We start from the raw sequence: 20741 nt of genomic DNA, 5'->3' as shown, positions 1-20741 counted from the left end.
ACTGTGGATGCCTTTTTTATTTTCATAAAAAAGGCATCCATTTTAAATATTTCCATTTTAAAATGTACTGCTCACTGCTTTTTTGTTTAAATGTGTTTATTTCCTGGATGGAGCTATTCCTGCTAACTACTTTCTCATACACAACCTAGTTCTAATGGATGTTGTTTTGGTTGAAAGAGAGTCATTCATTTCCACTGTCATCACATCCTTGTTCAGTATGATGTCCTGCTCAAGCTTCCTTCAATGACTCTTTAACTAAATTGCCATATAAATAAACTGCCATATAAATAAACTGAATTAAACTGAACTGAGATGGATAATTTCTCTAATTCAATAAATGTCACAGATAGAGATCCAGGTAGTTTGTTGGCCATGTCAACATATTCATTTATTTTTCCAGGAGAAAGATATTCCCATTTATTACACAATCAAAAGCAATTGTTATAGCTAGTCCAGACACACAAAAAATGTTTTTTTGGAAAAAAAATTTTGTAACTGTCAACTTCTCACATATCTCATGTGGAACAAAAAAGACTGGTAGTAGTTTTTAGATATTTCACCTTTTCAACTTCTACACAGACATAAAACACGCACCCTATCTAGATGCACAGCTGGGGTGTTGTGCTCACTGTTACAGCAGGGCACTCAGCCAGCAAACTGGCTGACTTCTGCTCCACTTCTCTGGCAAAAGTCAAGCTGACATCTATTTTTTCCTGTCACATCAGCGCTCAGGTAGAGGTGGGGGTGGAGGCACAAGCACTGTGAGAGGATTATATGTAACAGAGAATGAAAACTAAGACAAAACACTGTGTGATAATGAGTCATGGCCTCGGAAAGAAACGGCCATGGTGAACAGACTGTAAAACGCACAAAACATGGTGTAGACTCAGTTTATTGGACTGTTCTCTGCAACAAATTATGGAAAAGGTGTTAGCCAGTGTAGACTAAGTCTAGTGATGGAAAGGAAATCATCTGTGACTCATATTGACCTGAAGTGCAATCTGAACACCTGGGGCCTCATGTACAAAAACTTGGCCTCTGCTGTTGTCCAATCAAACATCTAGCTGGATCTGTAATGAGCCCACTGTGGAAATGTGCACAGCTCCATGACTTTCGTCTATGATGAACAATTAATTCATTCATGCTTTTGCAATTGCATGAATACATATTAAAGCATGCACAAAGTGGTGCAGAATTTTTTTTTTATCGTGCAAGTACTTTTCACCAACATTGTGGTGAGGTGACTTGGCATGATTCACTCAGTCCAATGAACAACACTGTTTGGAAGTGATTACAGGCTGGCACAATGTGGGATCAGTGCTGTCTAGGTGAGCAAATCTTTGAAGTTGTACCAATATTAATTCTCCTGATACCCATCAAGACTGTAAACCTGTTGGAGCAGGCAGTCTTGGTGCACATGGGGGGTGTCATGAAAACATCCTCTTGATTTTACAGTATCACTTCTTGATAGTGTTAAAACTGAGAGGCAAATGTCAGTCAAGCTCCACGGTGGCGGGCAGTGAGCACAGGGCCTACTGGAGGACGTCGGGCCCTCAGGTCACCCTGGTGAACCCTGCTTCTAATGGTTTGATCAGAGACATTCACACCAGTGGCCCGCTGGAGGTCACTCTGTAGGGCTCTGGCAGTACTACTCCTGTTCCTCCTTGCACAAACCTCTGTAGGGCCCAGGTATTGCCTCATGCTACTAGTAGTGATACTGACCTTGGTCAAACTACTGAAAAGCAGTCAAAAACAATGAGGAGGGACAAAATATCTGTGGGCTCAACCTGCAAAACCATTTCTGTCTTTAGGGTCGTCTCATTGTTCCCTCTGAGTGCACCTGTTGTTAATTTGATTAATACCAAAACGGCTGATACGGATTAACAACCTCCTCAACTTCTGATCTGACCAGATCAATATTCCAGGAGTTTAATAGACTTAATATTATACTCGGATTAAAACTAGGTTACTTAAATTTTTTTCTTAGCAGTCTATAAATGGAATATGGGTATGTGGTTTTTACCCCGCATTTTGGAGCATCTCCCATTAACTTCTCTTCTTCCTGTGAGAACATTTAATTTTTGGCTTTGCAATTCTACTTTTTTTGGAATGTACAAAAGAAATGTGCTTGGATGCATGCATGCAGACAGTTTTATACATCTGGATTTCTTTGTGTGTACACCTTTGTCCTGATTTCAGAGTATACCAGGTTTTAGTAGCAAATCCACACTGCTAATGTACTTCTAATGATCTAATCAGATCCTTATCTGGCTGTCCTAAAGCACGCAGTTTATCAGTGAGATGTAAAAAACAAAAAGATGCAAGAAAAGAGAACCCAGCATGAAAAGGTTGGATTATGTTTGACTTTCCTGATATTCTCTGTTTAGGCAAAACATTATGACCAGAGACAGGCAAAGTGGATAACAATGATTATCTCTTCATCATGGCACCTGTTTGTAGGTAGGATAAATTAGGCAAGACGTGAATATTTTGTTAGCAGCAGGAAAACTGACAAATGTAAGGATTTGACAAGTTTGACAATGGCTGAACTGTGATGACCAGATGACTGGATCAGAGCACATCCAAAACACCAGCCCTTGTGGAATCTCCCCAGTTTAGCAGTAGGCAGTAATCAGTGTTGCGCATTAATGCCATCATTAGTGGAGCTTACTCTTGTGACAACTTTGAACTGAATAAGGCTGGATTTTGCACGATGAGCTTCACATGAAAGTAACTCATCCTGATGTAATTTTATGGCACTATACTTGAGGATGGCAAAAAAATATGTACAGCTGCAGCATTTTATATCAAGGCCAGCCTTTTTGCCTTTCTGCATGCCTTAAACGTGACACCAAGGCCTTTAGCTTTGCTTTAAACGTCAGGAAATAAATTGAAGGCTCATGACCTAAACATCAAAACTGTTTTGGGAATTTGGCCATAACAAAATTCAGTTTATGTGAGCAAAGACAACCGGATGTAAATAAGCCATGTGCAGATGCTGTAGTGTGCAATGTTGTTTTCCTGGGTTCGATTCCTGGTCTCGACCCTTTTGCTGCATATCTTCCCCTTCTCTCTCCACCCTCTTTACTGTCTGATTACTGTGCAATAAAGGCCACTAGAGCCAAAAAAAGCTTACTCTAACATGACTGAACTGAATTTAGAACTAGTTCCTATTAAGGATCTGGTGGGACAGAAAAGTTGGTATCCCTCAAAATTTGTCAAAGGAAGTACAAATGGTGAATAGGTGACAGGGTTGTGGGTCTATATGGCTTACTGATGCTTCTGGGGAGTAAAGTCTGTTCCAATGACATTCAATGCTACAGTAGCTAAAACTGCTAAGGAATTTATTGTTGGTTCTGAGAGGAAGATTTACAAATACACAGTCTATCACAGTTTATTGTGTGCATAGGGCTGCATAGCTTTAGACCAGTCAAGGTGTCCATGCTGGCCCCTGTCTTATGCTAAAAGTTCAGACAATGGACATGTGAACATCAAAGCTTCATAGCAATAGAACAAGGTGGCCTGGTCTGATGAATTATGTTTTTTTTTTTTTACATCAAGCGGATGGCTGGTTGTGTGCATCACTTACCTGGAAAATACTTAGCAACAAAATGCACAATGGAAAGAGTGAAAGTCAGCGGAGGCAGTGTGATGTTTTAGGTAATGTTTTAGAAAAATCTTGGAAATTATTTCTTGATGGACCTAGTCTCTTTAAGCAGGAAAACAAGCTCTACCACAAAACAAAATTGTTTCAATTGTTCAAGGAGCACAATTAGTTTGAAGTGTTGACTTGGCCCCCAAATACCTCAAATCTCAGCCAAATCGAACATCTGTAGGATGTGCTGAACATGCAAGAACATGCATGCTGCTAACATCTTGGTGTCAGATAGCAGTGCGCACCTTCAGGTATCTACCAAAGTCCATTCCTCTTTGGGTCGGGGTGTTAAGGCAGTGAAACCAGGAACCAATACACTATTAGTCAGGTATTCATGATGTTATGCTAGATTGTTGTAAGGCAACACTATTAGAGTAATATTTAAAGACAATGGATGGATTATAAAGTTGTCTAAAACTTTCTACAATACACAAAAGGTTGGGAGGTGGGTTAGTTTCAGGTATGAAGTTTGGAAAAAAAAAAGAAAATAAAGAAACAATTGTACTCTGGGGACTAGCAAAGATGCAAAATGTATGATCAACAGACTGATTTCAATTTCTAAAGAGGTTAGCTTATCTTGACTATGTGGAGTCCTAATAAATGAATTTGGGTTAATAGTCTTCCTTAAATGCATAGAACCTCACCTTTGTGTGTGTAGTTCAGTGTAAACGCAGCTTATAATTGAATCTTCCATACACTCAGAACGCCTCCTTCCTCCTCTCTCTCTCTGATGTAGAGCTAATTACACAGCAGCCGCACTTCCGTCCCTCTCCACTTTGACCTGCCAAGTTCTGCTAATTATAGACGGACCTTGATAGTATACCGCGTCATGGTCAACTAATGCCCTCCCACACAATGTCTAGGGCCTTGTCATTATATAAGTAACACGGCTCCAGGTCAAGTGTTCCCCACTCTTTGTTTTCCTATGTACCCTCCCCAACCTGCAGACGGGCACTGAGGGTAAGGTTTGCTTGGATTGGTTGAGGCACAAATTTAAAGAGCCAGCTTTGTGCTCTTTTATAAGTCTGTAATTTTCCCTTGGCTGTCTAATGAAAATTTTGCTTTTAATTGCTTTATTGCCATGTTGAAGCTGTAAGCTTCATGTATAGCAGGCATATTTTTTTAGCTCTTAGGTGCAGCCATTGGGGCAAACATATAATGTGCTGCTGCAGAATGAATTTAAAGACTAATTATTATGATCTGTAGGTGTTTGAGTTTTAATTTGCTTCTGTGTGTTTTGACAATTCTTTCACTGTTTATTGTTTAAGTCTTGCCTTCTTTAGTTCTTATCCTTATGCTTAATGTTGTTAGGTGTTTTCCTTATTAGTTTTTTTCTTTTGTTTTTACGTTCTTAATACATCTAGAGTTATTTTCCTGTTAGGTTTCTGTTACTTCCCTGGATTCCTCTGTGTTCCTGCTCATTTGTGCTAATTAGCTTCCCTCCTTCAGTTGTTCAGCATTCTTCCTGCCACCAGCCGCTCCACATTTCATCTGGTTAGCTCTTCTGGTTCACTGGTCGTTTCTACACCCAGCCTCCGGGTTTAAACTCAGAGGTTTTCATTACTCAGTGCTGGAATTTCCTATTTGCCTCCTGATTCTGTGCCCACTTCATGGCAGTGTTTGCTTTTGTTTGTATTTTTCTTCATCATTAAATCTGTTTTCAACTCATTATGCTCCTCCTGACTCGGCATTTGTTCCTTCTAAACTAGGGGTCCTCAACTAAAAGAGCAGGAGGTCCACTCCCTTCATCATCCAAACACTTTGGGGTCCATACATTTTAAATCAACTGACAAAAATATTGACTTTCATTTTTATTTATCATTTAATGAACACTAGAATTTTTGTTTTTTAAACCACTGATCAATTATTCCTTTGCCCATGAAATCATATGAACAGAAAAGTGCAATCCGTTTTAAGTACCAATATTAAACACACTTTGAATTACACAGTCAAGCTGGGTCTGTACATCTTGGTAAAACAGTTCTGCTCTCCTTGTGGTGCTTTTGGCAGGCATGGCTCTTTGCTTAACCTTCTCCTTAAGTTCTTGTCGTTAAGTTCCTTAAGTTGCCGACAGTACACCAAGCCATTGTATTGTCAGCAAGCGTGAGCTCCCAAGCTAGTAACTTAGTAAACCCCGTTCAAGGACCCCCATATAGCTTCTTCTTTGTTGTTTTTGACGGTTGGCATATAATGATGTGGTGCATCACCACCACCAGCTTGGAGTGTGGACCAGAATATCGCTGACACACATAGCTACCCATCACACCTGTTCAAAAGTCAGACTCAGCAGCCTGCAGGAATAAAATGTTTATATCTACATAGTAAATTAGAAAATGTTTTACAGTCCAGACAAAAAGCTCTCTGGGACTGGATTTGGACCAGAGTTCGGGGTTTGGGTACCCCTTTTCTAAACCATCAATCGTGACGCAAATAGAGATGATCCACCAACGTCAGTCTATTCTGCTGACGTCCAGAATAGACCGTTTAAAAAAAATATATGAATACCCAACTTTTCCGGTGCAAAAAGGAGGCATCTACCATGGGACGTCAATTTTTACATTCCATGGGAACATTCCATCGAATTAGGTAGCAAAGGAACAAATTGAGACGGAGCCAACTTCAGTAGATACCAACAGGGCTCACGGTATAATGGCAAAATTGCTCTGTTTTATCTTTTGGAGCTTGTAACCGATGGGAATCTTAGAGCTAAGATATGGTTCTGCATTCTCAAAAGGAAATACAGATGGAGACTAATTTTACAGCTGTTAAATATCCTAATTGTTAATAAAAAAAAAATGCTAATAACAATTTTAAACTGTCAACGCCAAATACTTTTCATTGTTTAAATTTGTTAGTCAGTAAGTCATTTTCGACCACTCCTCCATAGTGGGTCTTGGGGAATTTGGTGCCTATTTCCAGCAGTCTATGGGCAGGAGGCGGGGTACAGCCTGGACAGGTCTCCAGTCCATCGCAGGGCAACACAAACAACCATGCATACACTCATTCACGCCTAGGGGCAATTTAGAGAAACCAGTCATGTTTTTGGACTGTGGGAGGAAGTCGGAGTACTCAGAGAGAACCCACACATGCACGGGGGGGAACAGGCAAACTCCTTGCAGAAACACCCTCAGCCGGGAGTCAAAACCAGGACCTTCTTGCTGCAAGGTAACAGGGCTACCAACTGTGCCACCATGCAGCCCTGTTTAAATTTGTAAAATATTGTTTTAAAGTGACTTTTCACTCACGTGTCATCTTTCATCCTATTGTAAATAAATAGTGACAACTCAAAAGAAGGCTGGCATAGTCTTTTTTATGGTCTTTTTTTTTCTTACTTAAAGAAAAATCAAAGTAGGTTAAAATCAAGTGTTTACAATATCCAAGGATTGAAAATCTGCCATAAATCTTTGATTGCTGCATCTCTAGCTATGCCCTGTTACAACAAAAAATTCGTTTTTTGTTTACTATTTATGTCTCTTGATCCTTTCACCAAAAGCTTTCCCATAATATAATCTGGATATATTTTAATCTCCAAAATTACCAAACTCAACCTAGATCAAATGCTTCTTCTAGAGTTGGGTGGAACATTTCATACATCTGATTATATGTTAAGCAATGACCTGGAAAATGAGTTGGGGTGTCAGATTAGGTCTTAAATGAATTCTGACCAGAGCAATTTGGTCCTCAGATAAGACTTTGTTTCCTCGGGTAGTTTGCTTCATCTGGGCAGTTGTGAAAGTTATTCCAACTCTGGTGCTGATCAGAAAAATGTGGGTAAGTTTAATTTTGCTTACAAGCTTGCTTTAGTCCACCTAGTTACCAAAGAAAGAAGGTGAACCAAATGCAGCAGTTCACTTTCCTGAATTCCTCATTCTCTGAATGAACATGTTGAACCATGAAGCAGATGGGCTACTGCAGCAGAAGACTTCACTGCCACTCCTGTCAACTAAGAATAGGAAACCCTAAATTGACCTAAATTGGTCAACAACCAATAGGAAACATTTTGCATGTTTCTTAATTTCTGCCACAATATTCATTTACAGGGGTTGGATAATGAAACTGAAACACCTGGTTTTAGACCACAATAATTTATTAGTATGGTATAGGACCTCCTTTTGCATCCAATACAGTGTCAATTTGTCTTGGGAATGACATATACAGGTCCTGCACAGTGGTCAGAGGGATTTTAAGCCATTCTTCTTGCAGGATATTGGCCAGGTCACTACGTGATACTGGTGGAGGAAAACATTTCCTGGCTCAATAATATTTAGATCTGGTGACTGTGCAGGCCATGGGAGATGTTACACTTCACTTTTATGTTCATCAAACCAATCTTTCACCAGTCTTGCTGTGTGTATTGGTGCATTGTCATCCTGATACACGGCACCGCCTTCAGGATACAATGTTTGAACCATTGGATGAACATGGTCCTCAAGAATGGTTCGGTAGTCCTTGGCAGTGACGCGCCCATCAAGCACAAGTATTGGGCCAAGGGAATGCCATGATATGGCAGCCCAAACCATCACTGATCCACCCCCATGCTTCACTCTGGGCATGCAACAGTCTGGGTGGTACGCTTCTTTAGGGCTTCTCCACACCGTAACTCTCCCGGATGTGGGGAAAACAGTAAAGGTGGACTCATCACAGAACAATACATGTTTCACATTGTCCACAGCCCAAGATTTGCGCTCCTTGCACCATTGAAACCGATGTTTGGCATTGGCATGAGTGACCAAAGGTTTGGCTATAGCAGTCTGGCCGTGTACATTGACCCTGTGGAGCTCCCGACTGACAGTTCTGGTGGAAACAGGAGAGTTTAGGTGCACATTTAATTCTGCCGTGATTTGGGCACCCGAACATCCCTTTCAGACAGCTTCCTCTTGCATCCACAGTTAATCCTGTTGGATGTGGTTGGTCCTTCTTGGTGGTATGCTGACATTACCCTGGTTACTGTGGCTCTTGATACATCACAAAGACTTGCCGTCTTGGTCACAGATGTACCAGCAAGACGTGCACCAACAATTTGTCCTCTTTTGAACTCTGGTATGTCACCCATAATGTTGTGTGCATTTCAATATTTTGAGCAAAACTGTGCTCTTACTCTGCTAATTGAACCTTCACACTCTGCTCTTACTGGTGCAACGTGCAATCAATGAAGACTGGCTATCAGGCTGGTCCAATTTAGCCATGAAACCTCCCACACTAAAATGACAGGTGCTTCAGTTTCATTGTCCAACCCCTGTAGTAGTGTCAGAATTTGAGGAATATTTTCTTAGCATACTACAACCCTTTAGTACCAACTTAGCATTATTTAAAACCACACATTGCCTGAGTATTGTTGCTGACCATGTTCATTCCTTCATCACCATCTGTTGCTACTTTCAGCAGGATAATGCACCATGTCACAAAGCTCAAATCCGAATGGTTTCTTGAAAATTACAACATATTATTTAGTTCGGTGGCCTGTACTGTCCCCAGATCTCAATCCAACAGAGAGTTTTTGGAATGCAGTGGTTTACATTATGGATATGCAGTAACTGCATGATATTGTCTTGCCAATTTGAACCAAAATCTTTGAGAAAGATTGCGAACCCTTTGTTTAATCTACGACATGACAAATTAAGGCAGTTCTGAGGGCAAAAGGGGATCCATCCAGTTGCTAGCAGGGTATACCTAATAAAGTTTGAAACAAAGGTTTTGGACTTGTGGCCAAACATTTGAAAGCAACGTCAAGTTTCTGTTTACAATGCCTTTCTTAAAAACAAATATAAATTCGCAGGATTTTTGAGTATTTTTATCCATTTTTATGGAACTCACTACCCACTGCTATTAGGGAATCTAGCTCACAAATTTTCTTTCTTTGGGAATTAGACAATAGTAATACTTTTACTCTTGTCATTCTTAAGTTTATTAATATGATCTACATATATATATATATATATATATATATATATATATATATAATATATTTTTTTACTTATTTATTTTTTGTGGACATTCTTTAAGAATTACAGGGGTTGCATTTCTTATTGTAACTGCAATGCTTTTTTATGTTTTTATTTGAAATAATTTTATGCATTGGGCCTTAAATCAATAAATGATTACATTCTTGGTAAAACATCAGGCAGGTATAAAGAACTGGAAGAACTGAAAGAACAGGAAAAGAACTGGAAGACTGACCAACTGCGATTACATGTTTAGTCAAATGCTGAATTATCTGTGACAGAAAAAGACAGGGAGCCGGGTCGTAATCAAGCAGAACACCTGTCTGTGTTTCCTACTGCCAGACTGGCACCCGTTAACTAGGTCTGCAACCGCATGATGACGCTGATGACATGACTTTAAGGACTCTTGAGCAAACTGCAGACCACTGGAGCCAGAGAAGAGCCCTTCCCAGATAGAGCTGCCCTGGGGCCAATGTGTTTCATGTTGCACCAGTTTCCCCAAAACAGCAATTTTGTTTGAGGTTGCTTTGACAAACGGACTAAAAAGACATAAAAAAATCAAAGGATTGCTATAGTTGCTTTTTAATTATTTTTGCCTGACATGATAAGTATAAAAATCTCAAAATGCCATGATAAAGAAGATAGGAGCCTGGATTTGTATTGCGTCTTGTCATTTCTTTTAAAGAAATGTCCAAGAAAAATGTAGACGTGTTAAGATCAAAGAGTCCCTACCTGCAGAAGTTATAGAAGCTGCTGAGTTAAAGGCCTTGTTTTCAATGTTTTATTCTTTAAAAAACCAACAGCCTCTCCCATCTTTCTCATTAAAATTATTTGCTAAATTTGGCCCGTAAAAGCAAATGCAGCAGTTCCTGGCATGGGGCTTCAATTAGAGCGATGACAAGAGGTGGCGGTTGCACGTGGGATTTTCCAGTTGTATGTATAAATCTGTGCTCAGCATGGAAGCCTTTGCCAGGATTTTATACGCCTTAATAAAGAAAGAAAAAACCACATATGCTTTTCAGTGACAGATGGTATTGAAGCATGACTAATCTTATGAGAAATACAACCCAACTCATCACGCACAAACTTGATTAACTCTTTTCACCTGCAAATAACCTGCTGGTTGAAGCTCAAGGCAGTTTTGTTTCTGACTTGCAAATAGATTTTTGCTACCTAAACAAGAAATGTAATTCTTCATCAGTATGTGCATCTGAATGTGCCTTTCACTTCTCTTTTCTCTTTAAACATTAGCAAACATGGTTGCAGGTGATTTTTATTTTACAAACTTGAACTGCCTGTCAGTCTAGTTTACTTTTGCAAAAGTATCTCCTTTAGGGTCAAATCATGTTCATGCCTCATGTTGTGTTTTATCTTTTGATCAAGGCAGGGTTTTATCTCATAAATCAGGCACAGCAGGATAATTTAAAGAGATTTAAAGTCTTTAGGAATATTTTTTACATATTTAATCATAATTTACTGGCAGGACATAGGGATATAAACACACAAAAGTATTACTTTTGGGACAGGTTAGGTGGTGTTTATTTCCTTAAATAAATTTTGTGTATAAAAAAAAAACCTAAATGAAGACAGTTTACAAACAGTTATGACAAAAGTATACAAGCACATAAACCATTTTTTGTAAAGCTGGATTATGTTTAGTGAGAAATACTTCCTTGCTGATATATTTACCTTCAGTTAAGCTTCTTATTTGTTCTGCTGTTGTCTGTTGAAGTCTACACAATTTCAGCACAAAAGAATCTAACATTCAACGTCTGTTCAATTCAATTCAATTCAATTCGATTCAATTCAGTTTATTTATATGTCACCAATTCACAACACATGTTGTCTCAAGGCACTTCACAAAAGTCAGGCACATACATTCCAATTAATCCTAACAATTGAACAGTGCAGTTGGAGTTAGCTTTTTATTCAAATTGGATAAAAAGTTTTTCTATCTAAGAAACCCAGCAGATTGCATCCAGTCAGAGATTTGCAGCATTCACTCCTCCTGGATGAGCATGTAGAGACAGTGGACAGTCACTGGCGTTGACTTTGCAGCAATCCCTCATACTGAGCATGCATGAAGCGACAGTGGAGAGGAAAAACTCCCTTTTAACAGGAAGAAACCTCCAGCAGAACCAGGCTCAGTGTGAGTGGCCATCTGCCACGACCGACTGGGGGTTTGAGAGAACAGAGCAAAGACACAAAGAGAACAAAGAAGCACTGATCCAGGGTGTACTTTCTATGAGAAGGAAAAATAAATGTTTGTGAAACCCAAGAAGGAGGAGTCCCAGCTGGAATCCTTGTGATGTCATGGAGCCGCTAACAAAACTGTTCTACCAGCTTCACCTCAAATCTCTACGCTTTTTAGAGACGCAGATGTGGGAAATACGTGTGAATGTCCCACTTCCTGGAAAGCTGGACTAATTCTTCAAACTTGGATTCAGAGTTGACTACGTTGCGGTGTCTGAGTACCTGCCGATCGAGAATGACAACATTGAGTAATGATCTGCTGTTTGAGTACCCAGTGTTCTTGCTAAACAGCTAAATGCGCAATTAAGACAACCTTGTCTTAAACCTTTTTTTCTGAGGTTCTGCAGAAAATGAATCTGAGCCAGAAGTTCCTAGATGAGACGGCGTCTCTAGTTACATTTTAGTGCTCCATTACTTCATGAAAAGCTAGTTAAAATAACATTAGGATTATCGATTTATAATTCAGTTATATTCTTTTAAATGTCATTCTCACTAAATAATTTTGGATAATCAAAACATTAAAAATCCAACTATCAAGGATGCGATGGTGGCACATGGTTAAAATGCACGACCCAGCCTTCAGTCATCGATGCCATTGTGGGTTTGACTCTCGGCCCAAATGACCTTTGCTGCATGTCTTTCCACTCCTTTCCTGTCAGCTTACTGTTGAAAAAATGAAAAAAAAAAGGCCATTAGTGCTGCAGAAAAAAACATTTAAACAAAAGAATCAGTTATCCAAAAATGTTATTGACTTCTAGTTTGGCAAAAACATTCTTTAAATTGTTATTTTAAAAAAATAATATTTTACTTACCTTCTGACTTTTGCATTGTGACTGGATGTTTGAAGACATAGCAATTGCTGTACTTAATTAGTTTAACAACTACTTCAGTCTGAAAAGACCCACAAAGAGAGGGTTGGCAATTAGAAAAGTTTTAATGATGTGAAATTACATTTTTATATCTTTGGCGCTTGGACCTGGGAAGAAGACATGAATGCTGTAAATGAAATGAGCTAAGATGAACATTTGTAAGGCTTAGATTCAGAGATGTCTTCCCCCTGATCCGACACTGGTGGTGGATTGGTGGCCAGGGAGCGAGGAAGCCAGGAGTAGATGTGAAGGAAGATGGTGGAGGTGGGGTGGAGGAGGGATGAGCTTAGCTGACAAGCGAGGAGGAACACAGCTGAAGGTCCTTTAAAAACAAGCCGTCGGAAGGTGATTGGTGATGAATCAGGCGGACAGGATGCTGATTGGAAGGCCGGGAGATGCACGGGGAAGTCATTGGATGGCGGAGACCGCGAGGGTGAGTCTTTCATTCTGAATTTTCGTTTGAACTCCATTTTGACCTCATTTTAAAGGTCTTCAAGATAAACTTCATTCTTAAACATATCCACATTGAACTGTCATTTCATCCTTTCTACTGCTTCCCTTGTTTCTTTATTTTTTTCTTCATTAGTTTTCTTTATTCCTTCATTTGGCTTGGTAGTTTAGTTGAACTGTTCTAGACTAATGAGAGTCTGACTACCAAAACATGTTTAATTTGGAGTTGAATTGTTTCTGATAATAAATGTGATACTAAATTGTTCCATATGTGTGCAGAGTTTACTGTTCCATAATGCCAGTGCTCGAATCCCTTTTTCATTAATTGTCCTAATACTGCTGGCATATTGGACTTGCATTACCAAGATAATACTTGTCAGAGTGAATGGTTATTTAATTATTGTTGCACAACACTACTGTTTTAAGTCAGACAAAAATGCCACTTCAAAAACCAGCAAAAAATTAATACAGTGTTGGGGGCTTCATCTTTTGACCAACTTCAGTTCTGATAAAAATTATCACGTACTGAATAAATATCATCATGTTAATACCAGTTTGATTGCAGGATACTCATAGTTTTTGTGAAAAAACAGACCAAAATGAGTTATTTTCCTTATAGCAAATCTTTGGGGATTGGTGAGTTTTTAATCAGCACAAGATTTAAAAGATTAGCCCGAATATTGGTTTTAATGTATTATTAGTTTCTGTGTAGCATTCAATTAAAAGTTAGATTTCTCCTGTTATTTAAGGACAAAATGTCCTCAGATTTCGGCTGTTTGTAAAAAAAAAATCCATCCCACTGAATTTTGTTTTTCATTGTTTGTAAGCCATAATCATTCAAATAACAAGAAAGAAGGGCTTGAAATATTTAACTTTTTGTGTTAATGAATCTATACAGTATATTAGTTATTAGGATTTGTTTTAGCTCTACTTGTAAGATTTATCAGCAGTTTTCCAATTTTTGATGCGATTCATCAAATGGTTAAAAACAAGTGCTCACTTGATATTAAGGACACCTGTATCACCTGAGGCTCTACAAGAACAAACAAGGCCCCAATCTAATGTTGACTGTAGGGTGTTGAATCTGATCCAAGGTGCATAAAGAAGAAACTGAAGAACTGAGACACCCATAAATAGATCACAGAGATTAAGATTTAGTTTAGTCTTAATGTGTGTGAAGACATGTCAAAGAACCCTAAGACACCAAATATGTGCCTTTCTTTATATTGTCAGTCTTTGAAGTTTGATAAAATTAAGGCGGGAATTCTCTCGGGTTTTTGGCTCACTCTTTATTTCAGCAATCTTTTCACAAAAACATTCAATCAGTGCTGTGAAAAAGTATGTACCCCTTTAGGGATTTCTTTCCTTATTTTTTGCCACACATAAACGTTTCAGGTCATAAAACAAGTCGTGAGTCTGCTTTTAGACTAATTGTGGTAGGCCGTTCTCTGAAACCTGTAAGTGTGACGAAAGAAAAAAAAAACTGTAAGGGAGCAAATTATCTTAATTTTGCATTGAGAGTTCCTGTGGCAAGACAGGAACTCAGGAATGGTGCAACAGTAGCTTAACACACAGATAACAACAGAATTCAATCATTTGGAAGATTATTAACATATGTAACATGCTTGGATGTTTCTTTTTCTTTTAGTAAAAACCGCCATTAGTGTCTGAAAACCTGTTGAGGCTGATGCATTTAATATTAAATTCAATTCAATTCAGTTTTATTTATATAGTGCCATTTCACAAAACGTTGTCTCAAGGCACTTCACAAAAGGTTTGGAACGGCGCGAGGTTGATGGGGAGGTTAGAATAAACTACTGAGTGCCAGAGTTTGGCCATTTTAGAATGGGCTATGTGTAGGGGTACTAAGTAAAATAATAAACTGATGAAGTTTGTCCATCTAGAGCCCACTGGTGGCCATTGTTATACTAAAAACCACATGGATTGGGGGTATCTCTCTCTGTCAGATTGATTATAACCATTGGAAAAGAGAAGGGGTCACACAGGTAGCAGAAATGGAGGGTGTGTTTGCACCTCAACCATAACTGAGCCAGTTTTGGCTAAACCTGACTCCCCCTTACTCCAACCAAGAGGGAGGGAGGAAGGCAGAGGTACGAATAATTGGAGAATGTTGTTTCCTGTTGCATTGTGTATGTGGTGGATGCTTCTACCACCACCACAAAGTGTTAGTATTGTTTCATTGTTTTACATTTATTAGTTTCAGATGACACTATATATAAGTTTAAATTATTTTATTTAGACAGATATTTTCTAATGGGTGCACACTTTAGTTAAGATTTGTCTGAATGGTTTACTTATATTTGTTTTTTTTCTTTGAGGTTCTGCAAATGCAGACCAGCTGGAGGTGGAAGCCAGGAACATACCATTATTCCAAATGCCTTCCCCATTTTAGGTTATTCCACCCCTATTTAAGTAGTTTTTGTTTTTTGGTTTGGAGGTCAGTTTTGTTGCTGTTAAGTTGACCTCAGCTGAATTAGGCCCAAACTCATGTCATTTATTATCCGAGTTATTTTTGTATTTAAGTTGACCTTTTGTTAACCATTTTTGACAGTATTAAATTGAAGTTTTTCCAATTTTTTAACAACTTTTGTCCTTGCTTAAGTCTGGTCCACCGCAGTGTATAAGGTGGGTAACTTTAAAATGGGCTGAGTCAATTCACTCGAATCATACGGATTTCAAGTCGGGTACATATTCCAATTGATCCTAACCATTGAACAGTGCAGTCAGATTCAGTTATTTATTCAAATTGGATAAAAAGTTTTTCTATCTAAGGAAACCCAGCAGATTGCATCCAGTCAATGACTTGTAGCTGTCACTCCTCCTGGATGAGCATGCAGAGACCGTGGACAGTCACTGGCATTGACTTTGCAGCAATCCCTCATACTGAGCATGCATGTAGCGACAGTGGAGAGGAAAAACTCACTTTTAACAGGAAGAAACCTCCAGCAGAACCAGGCTAAGTGTGAGTGGCCATCTGCCATGACCGACTGGGGGTTTGAGAGAACAGAGCAGAGACACAAAAAGAACACAGAAGCACTGATCTATGGAAGCAAATCGTTACCATATTTCAAATGAAAAAGCATTAAGAATGTGGCTGCATTATTTGACCCATAAATAAAATTAGTAATCAATCATCCTATTTGCATTTTCTTCTTCAAAACTGCACATTTTATGCCATAATAAAAAAGAAAACAAAGCAGACATTGCTTTTTTGTATTCGTGGTCTGTCCGCAAAGTACTGTCCAGAACTCAAAAACGAAAAAGCATTCCTCAGCTTCCTGCTGACCGAGCTACCCATCTTGTCCGGTAGGGGGCGCTGTGCACGTCTGTATTGCATTACATTGCAAACGTGCCAAGAAATTGATTGAATTGCAGCAGGGCCGAGCTCAATTTGTGGCAGGCAGAACTGGCAGTACCGGTGGCAGGCTGTGGCACCCTCGTGGCAGCCTTATGGCCTGGGACATCCAGCATGTTTTTAAGCATTTATTTATAATGTTCTGTGAGTGACAATTCAGAATAGCCGCTCGTGCTCTATAATAAACCGGCTGTTTGTGCAATAAATCTTCGTCATCCTTTCAACACGTCACACATACACATAGTGCTATTTATTTTCCATGTCAAGTAAATACAATCACCTTATGTTATGGGTCTAAAGCTGTTTGTTAAATACTGAAATCATTATTTAAAGGTAACTGGCTATAACAACAATGACATCCCGTTTGCCGATAATCAGCATTAGCTTCCACAAAAACAACGGCAACCGCATTGGCAAGCTTTTGCGGCCAGTCTGGCACCTTCTGGCATCCTCACGGAATCCCCTGCCACCCTGCGGCTGGCTGTGGCAGTTCTGGTGGCAGGCTGTAGCGGAACTGTCACAGCCTGCCACCGGAACTGCCAGTTCTGCCTGCTACTGCCACAAATTGAGCTTGGCCCTGCAGCAATTCAATCAATATCTCGGCACGTTTGCAATGTAATGCAATGCAGACGTGCACAGCGCCCCCTACCGAACAAGATGGGTAGCTCGGTCAGCAGGGAGCTGAAGAAGAGCGGCTGCTGACGTCACTCTTCTGCGCCCGCCGCTCGGAATGCTTTTTTGTTTTTGAGTTCTGAAAAAGCAATGTCTGCTTTGTTTTCTTTTTGATTATGGCATAAAATGTGCAGTCGTGAAGAAGAAAATGCAAATGCAAATAGGATGATTGATTACTAATTTTATTTATGGGTCAAATAATGTAGTCACATTCTTAAAATGAAAAAGCATTTCTGAAAATGCTTTTTCATTTGAAATATGGTAACGATTTGCTTCCATATTGATCCAGGAGTACTTTCTATGAGAAGGAAACATAAATGTTAATGGATGTAGCTCCTTTAGTCGTTTCATCTAGAAAGAAAGAACAGATAAACTCTGAGCCAGTTTTCAACTTTAGAGTATGAGAAAAGAGCACATACAGTTAGTCATAGTAAAAGCTCAGTCAGTAGCCATGCCTAGGAGAAAAATAGGGTTAAACACTGAAAGACAGGGCCAGGTAGATCATCTGTAGAAGGTGAGCATTAAGTTGTTGCCAGCAGAAGCTTGGACGATGCCCAACTCCAGAAAGGTGTCACAGGTAAATACAGAGTCAGGCCAGGTGTAGCTTCTAGGAAGAGAAAAGAGAGGGAACATAAAGTTAAAAGTTGAAATAACAGCAAATAATGCAAAATTGGAGAGTAGTATGAGAATGTAGCGGAGGGAATGAAAGTGGTCATTATGTCCTCCAGCAGCCTTAGCCTATAGCAGCAAAACTACAGATTTCCTAGGTTTCTAGGAAATCCTAGAAACCTGTTTAATATATTAATATAATTTTAATGAGATATCCTGGTCAAAAATAACACCAAGGTTTTTTACTTTATTACCAGATCCAGAAGGATCCTTTAGTTAGGCTCGTCTCCTGTGGAACCAGCTCCCAGTTTCAGTCGTAAGGTCGACACCCTGTCTACTTTTAAGATTAGCCTTTAAACTTTCCTTTTTGATAAATCGTATAGCTGGAGTGACCCAGGCTATTCTGAGCTATCTCTGTAGTTTTGCTGCTATAGCCTTAGGCTGCTTGAGGACATAATAACCACTTTCCCTCAAACAGCTACTTTGTCCTACCACTCTATAATTATGGATTATTTGTAGTTATTGCTGCCATTAACTTTATGTTCTCTGTTTTTTCTCTTGATAGAAGTTACACCTGGCCTGATGTTTCTATATAGCTGTTATACCTTCCTGGAGGGGGTCAACGGCTAAGCTACTGGCGCCAATACCATTATGTTGTCATTCTATTCTTTCTGTTGTCTTTAACCCTGTCTCTCTGCTAGGTACTGCAATTTAAGGAGCTTTTGCTTCAACAAGCTTTGTTCTGTGCTCTGTTCATTTTCATGGCATAGACTAAAATTGGATCTTATTTGTTTAGCTGTGTTTCTCTTCTACATCAAGCCACTAAAGGTGCTGCAATTGCCATTAACTCAATACTTTCTTTTTTAACGTAGAAAGTATTCCTAGATTATGCTTCTGTTTCTTTTCTGTGCGTATGCTCTGTATTCTCAACCCCCCTGTCAGGCGTGGCTACTGGCCACTCACACTGAAACAGGTTCTGCTGGAGGTTTCTTCCTGTTAAAGGGGAGTTGTTCTTTCCACCGTCTGTTCATACATGCTCATCATGAGCGGTTGCTGTAAAGTTAGGGATTTGATGCGATTGGCTGGATTTCCTTAGATATAAAAATTTTTGAATGATAAATTGAACTTGTCTGCTTTGTGTTATGATTAGGATCAAACTGGATTCTAGGTAGGCTAATTGATATTCTAGTAGTTACAGTGAGATGAAGTTTGCAAAAATGTGTGCTTAATAAGACAGCTCATCTTACTCTGAGTGCCACTGTTAGGAAATGATTAGACATTACAGTGAATAACCTATCTTAGACTGCCCAAATGTAAAATAGGTGTTTTAAAAATATTATCCTTGAAAAACCTATTTTATCTTGATTAATAACATCAAAGACTTCAAACTCCATAGACTGTATTATCAGTACAAAGATGAACTAAAAATCCTTTAACTACAGAGACCGTTTAATACCTACACATATAACTACATACACTGTTTAATGGGTGCCAAGAGTTGCAGCTGCATTAAGACATGTTATTAACAAAAGAGACAAGATCAGCAACAAAGACTGATAACTACAATGACTAACAACTACAAACTGTTTAAAGAACTAAAAACACTAAGAACAACAAAAACTTTTTAATAAAGACCCATAAATATGAATTTTGTTTAGTAACATAAAAAACATATAATCAGAAAGACTGTTTACTAACTACAAAGATTTTTTTTATTAAAAAAGTTATTAAAAACGGTAACTAAATAAACTTACAAATAGACATTTGATAACTAAAAATATGTATAACTTTAAAGCCTAATGTATAAATATAGAGAATTGAAAATGTATCTCAGCCAGAAAAAATATACATTATTAAATAGATGCTTCTGACAGCAGTTCCTCCTTTTATCTGTGGTAAATATAAAGCTCACTTTGATATTAAGCAAAATTCCCTTATTTGTCCCATAATACTGACAATGCCACAGCAACCACTAAGCTGATTTCCCCTCAACATTCAAATGCATGACTTTCCATCAGCCACACTGTTGTACCTGCGTTGAAGGCAGCAATTAGTCAGCAGGGATGGTCAACAAGTCCTTCTTCTGTGTCATCATCCAACGGCTGAAGAAGCCTTTCACACTTGATCAACTGAACTAAAAGAATGAACTGTTAGATAATGTGAAAAAACAAAGAAAAAACAATGAGTAATAGCAAAACAATCTGAGTCATTGCTTCTCAATCACAACATTGGAAGTGAAACTCAGGAAAAACCCCTTAGATGTGTTGTTGTTAGTTTTATTATAACAGAAACCAGGAATCTGGCGACATTAAGCAATAACATAAAACACTGATTACACATCTTCAGCCGGATGTCTTGTTGACTCCTTTCTTATGCCAGTGCTGAACACCCAGATTTCAGTCCATGACAGAATGCGTAAAACAATCATCACTGCCTAGGTCCCATAAAAAGGCCATAACATGTTATTTTAGGTTTTTTTAATGAGACATTTTGCTATTTCGTCTACTTAACTTCGGTCTGCTGGGATTACCTGCAGAGACAATCAGAGGAAAACCAACCAAATGTTTATTGACCAGGTAATGTTCGCCTGATAACTCAGAGGCCTAAACCTGAATGAAAAATCAAATACAAGGCATAGGTGTGTATGTAGAAAGTACACGGAGAGAGCAGAGCATAAAAGGATGGTGTAGCATATGACTGATGACTGATGATGGTATCTGAAATTTAGCTCTTATTCAAGACACAGTCTGTAGACCAGGAACTAGGTTTCCTGTTAGAAAGATTTTCATCTTGCATACTTGAGCCTTCGATCCTTAACCAGACATATCTTGAACAGGAGCAACATATGCAGTGCATGTTTGTCTCTAAAGCAGCTTGTTCAAAAACGCACTTTGTAAAAATGTTCCCATTATGTC

General features: G+C 38.9%; 1 long non-coding RNA gene across 1 annotated transcript; it reads right to left on the bottom strand.

Moving 5' to 3' along the window:
- Positions 1-11756: 11756 nt before the first annotated feature.
- Positions 11757-19955, bottom strand: LOC124860238. Its single transcript, XR_007036303.1, has 3 exons — positions 19859-19955; positions 12663-12741; positions 11757-12513 (listed from the first exon to the last, which is right to left on the bottom strand). It is a non-coding gene; the product is annotated as an uncharacterized LOC124860238 (long non-coding RNA).
- Positions 19956-20741: the final 786 nt, after the last annotated feature.

The sequence above is a fragment of the Girardinichthys multiradiatus genome, chromosome 2 (assembly GCF_021462225.1).
Source record: "Girardinichthys multiradiatus isolate DD_20200921_A chromosome 2, DD_fGirMul_XY1, whole genome shotgun sequence".
Taxonomy (NCBI): Eukaryota; Metazoa; Chordata; class Actinopteri; order Cyprinodontiformes; family Goodeidae; genus Girardinichthys; species Girardinichthys multiradiatus.
The sequence above is the reverse complement of the archived record's forward strand: the minus strand, read 5'-3'. Positions and strand labels throughout refer to the sequence as shown.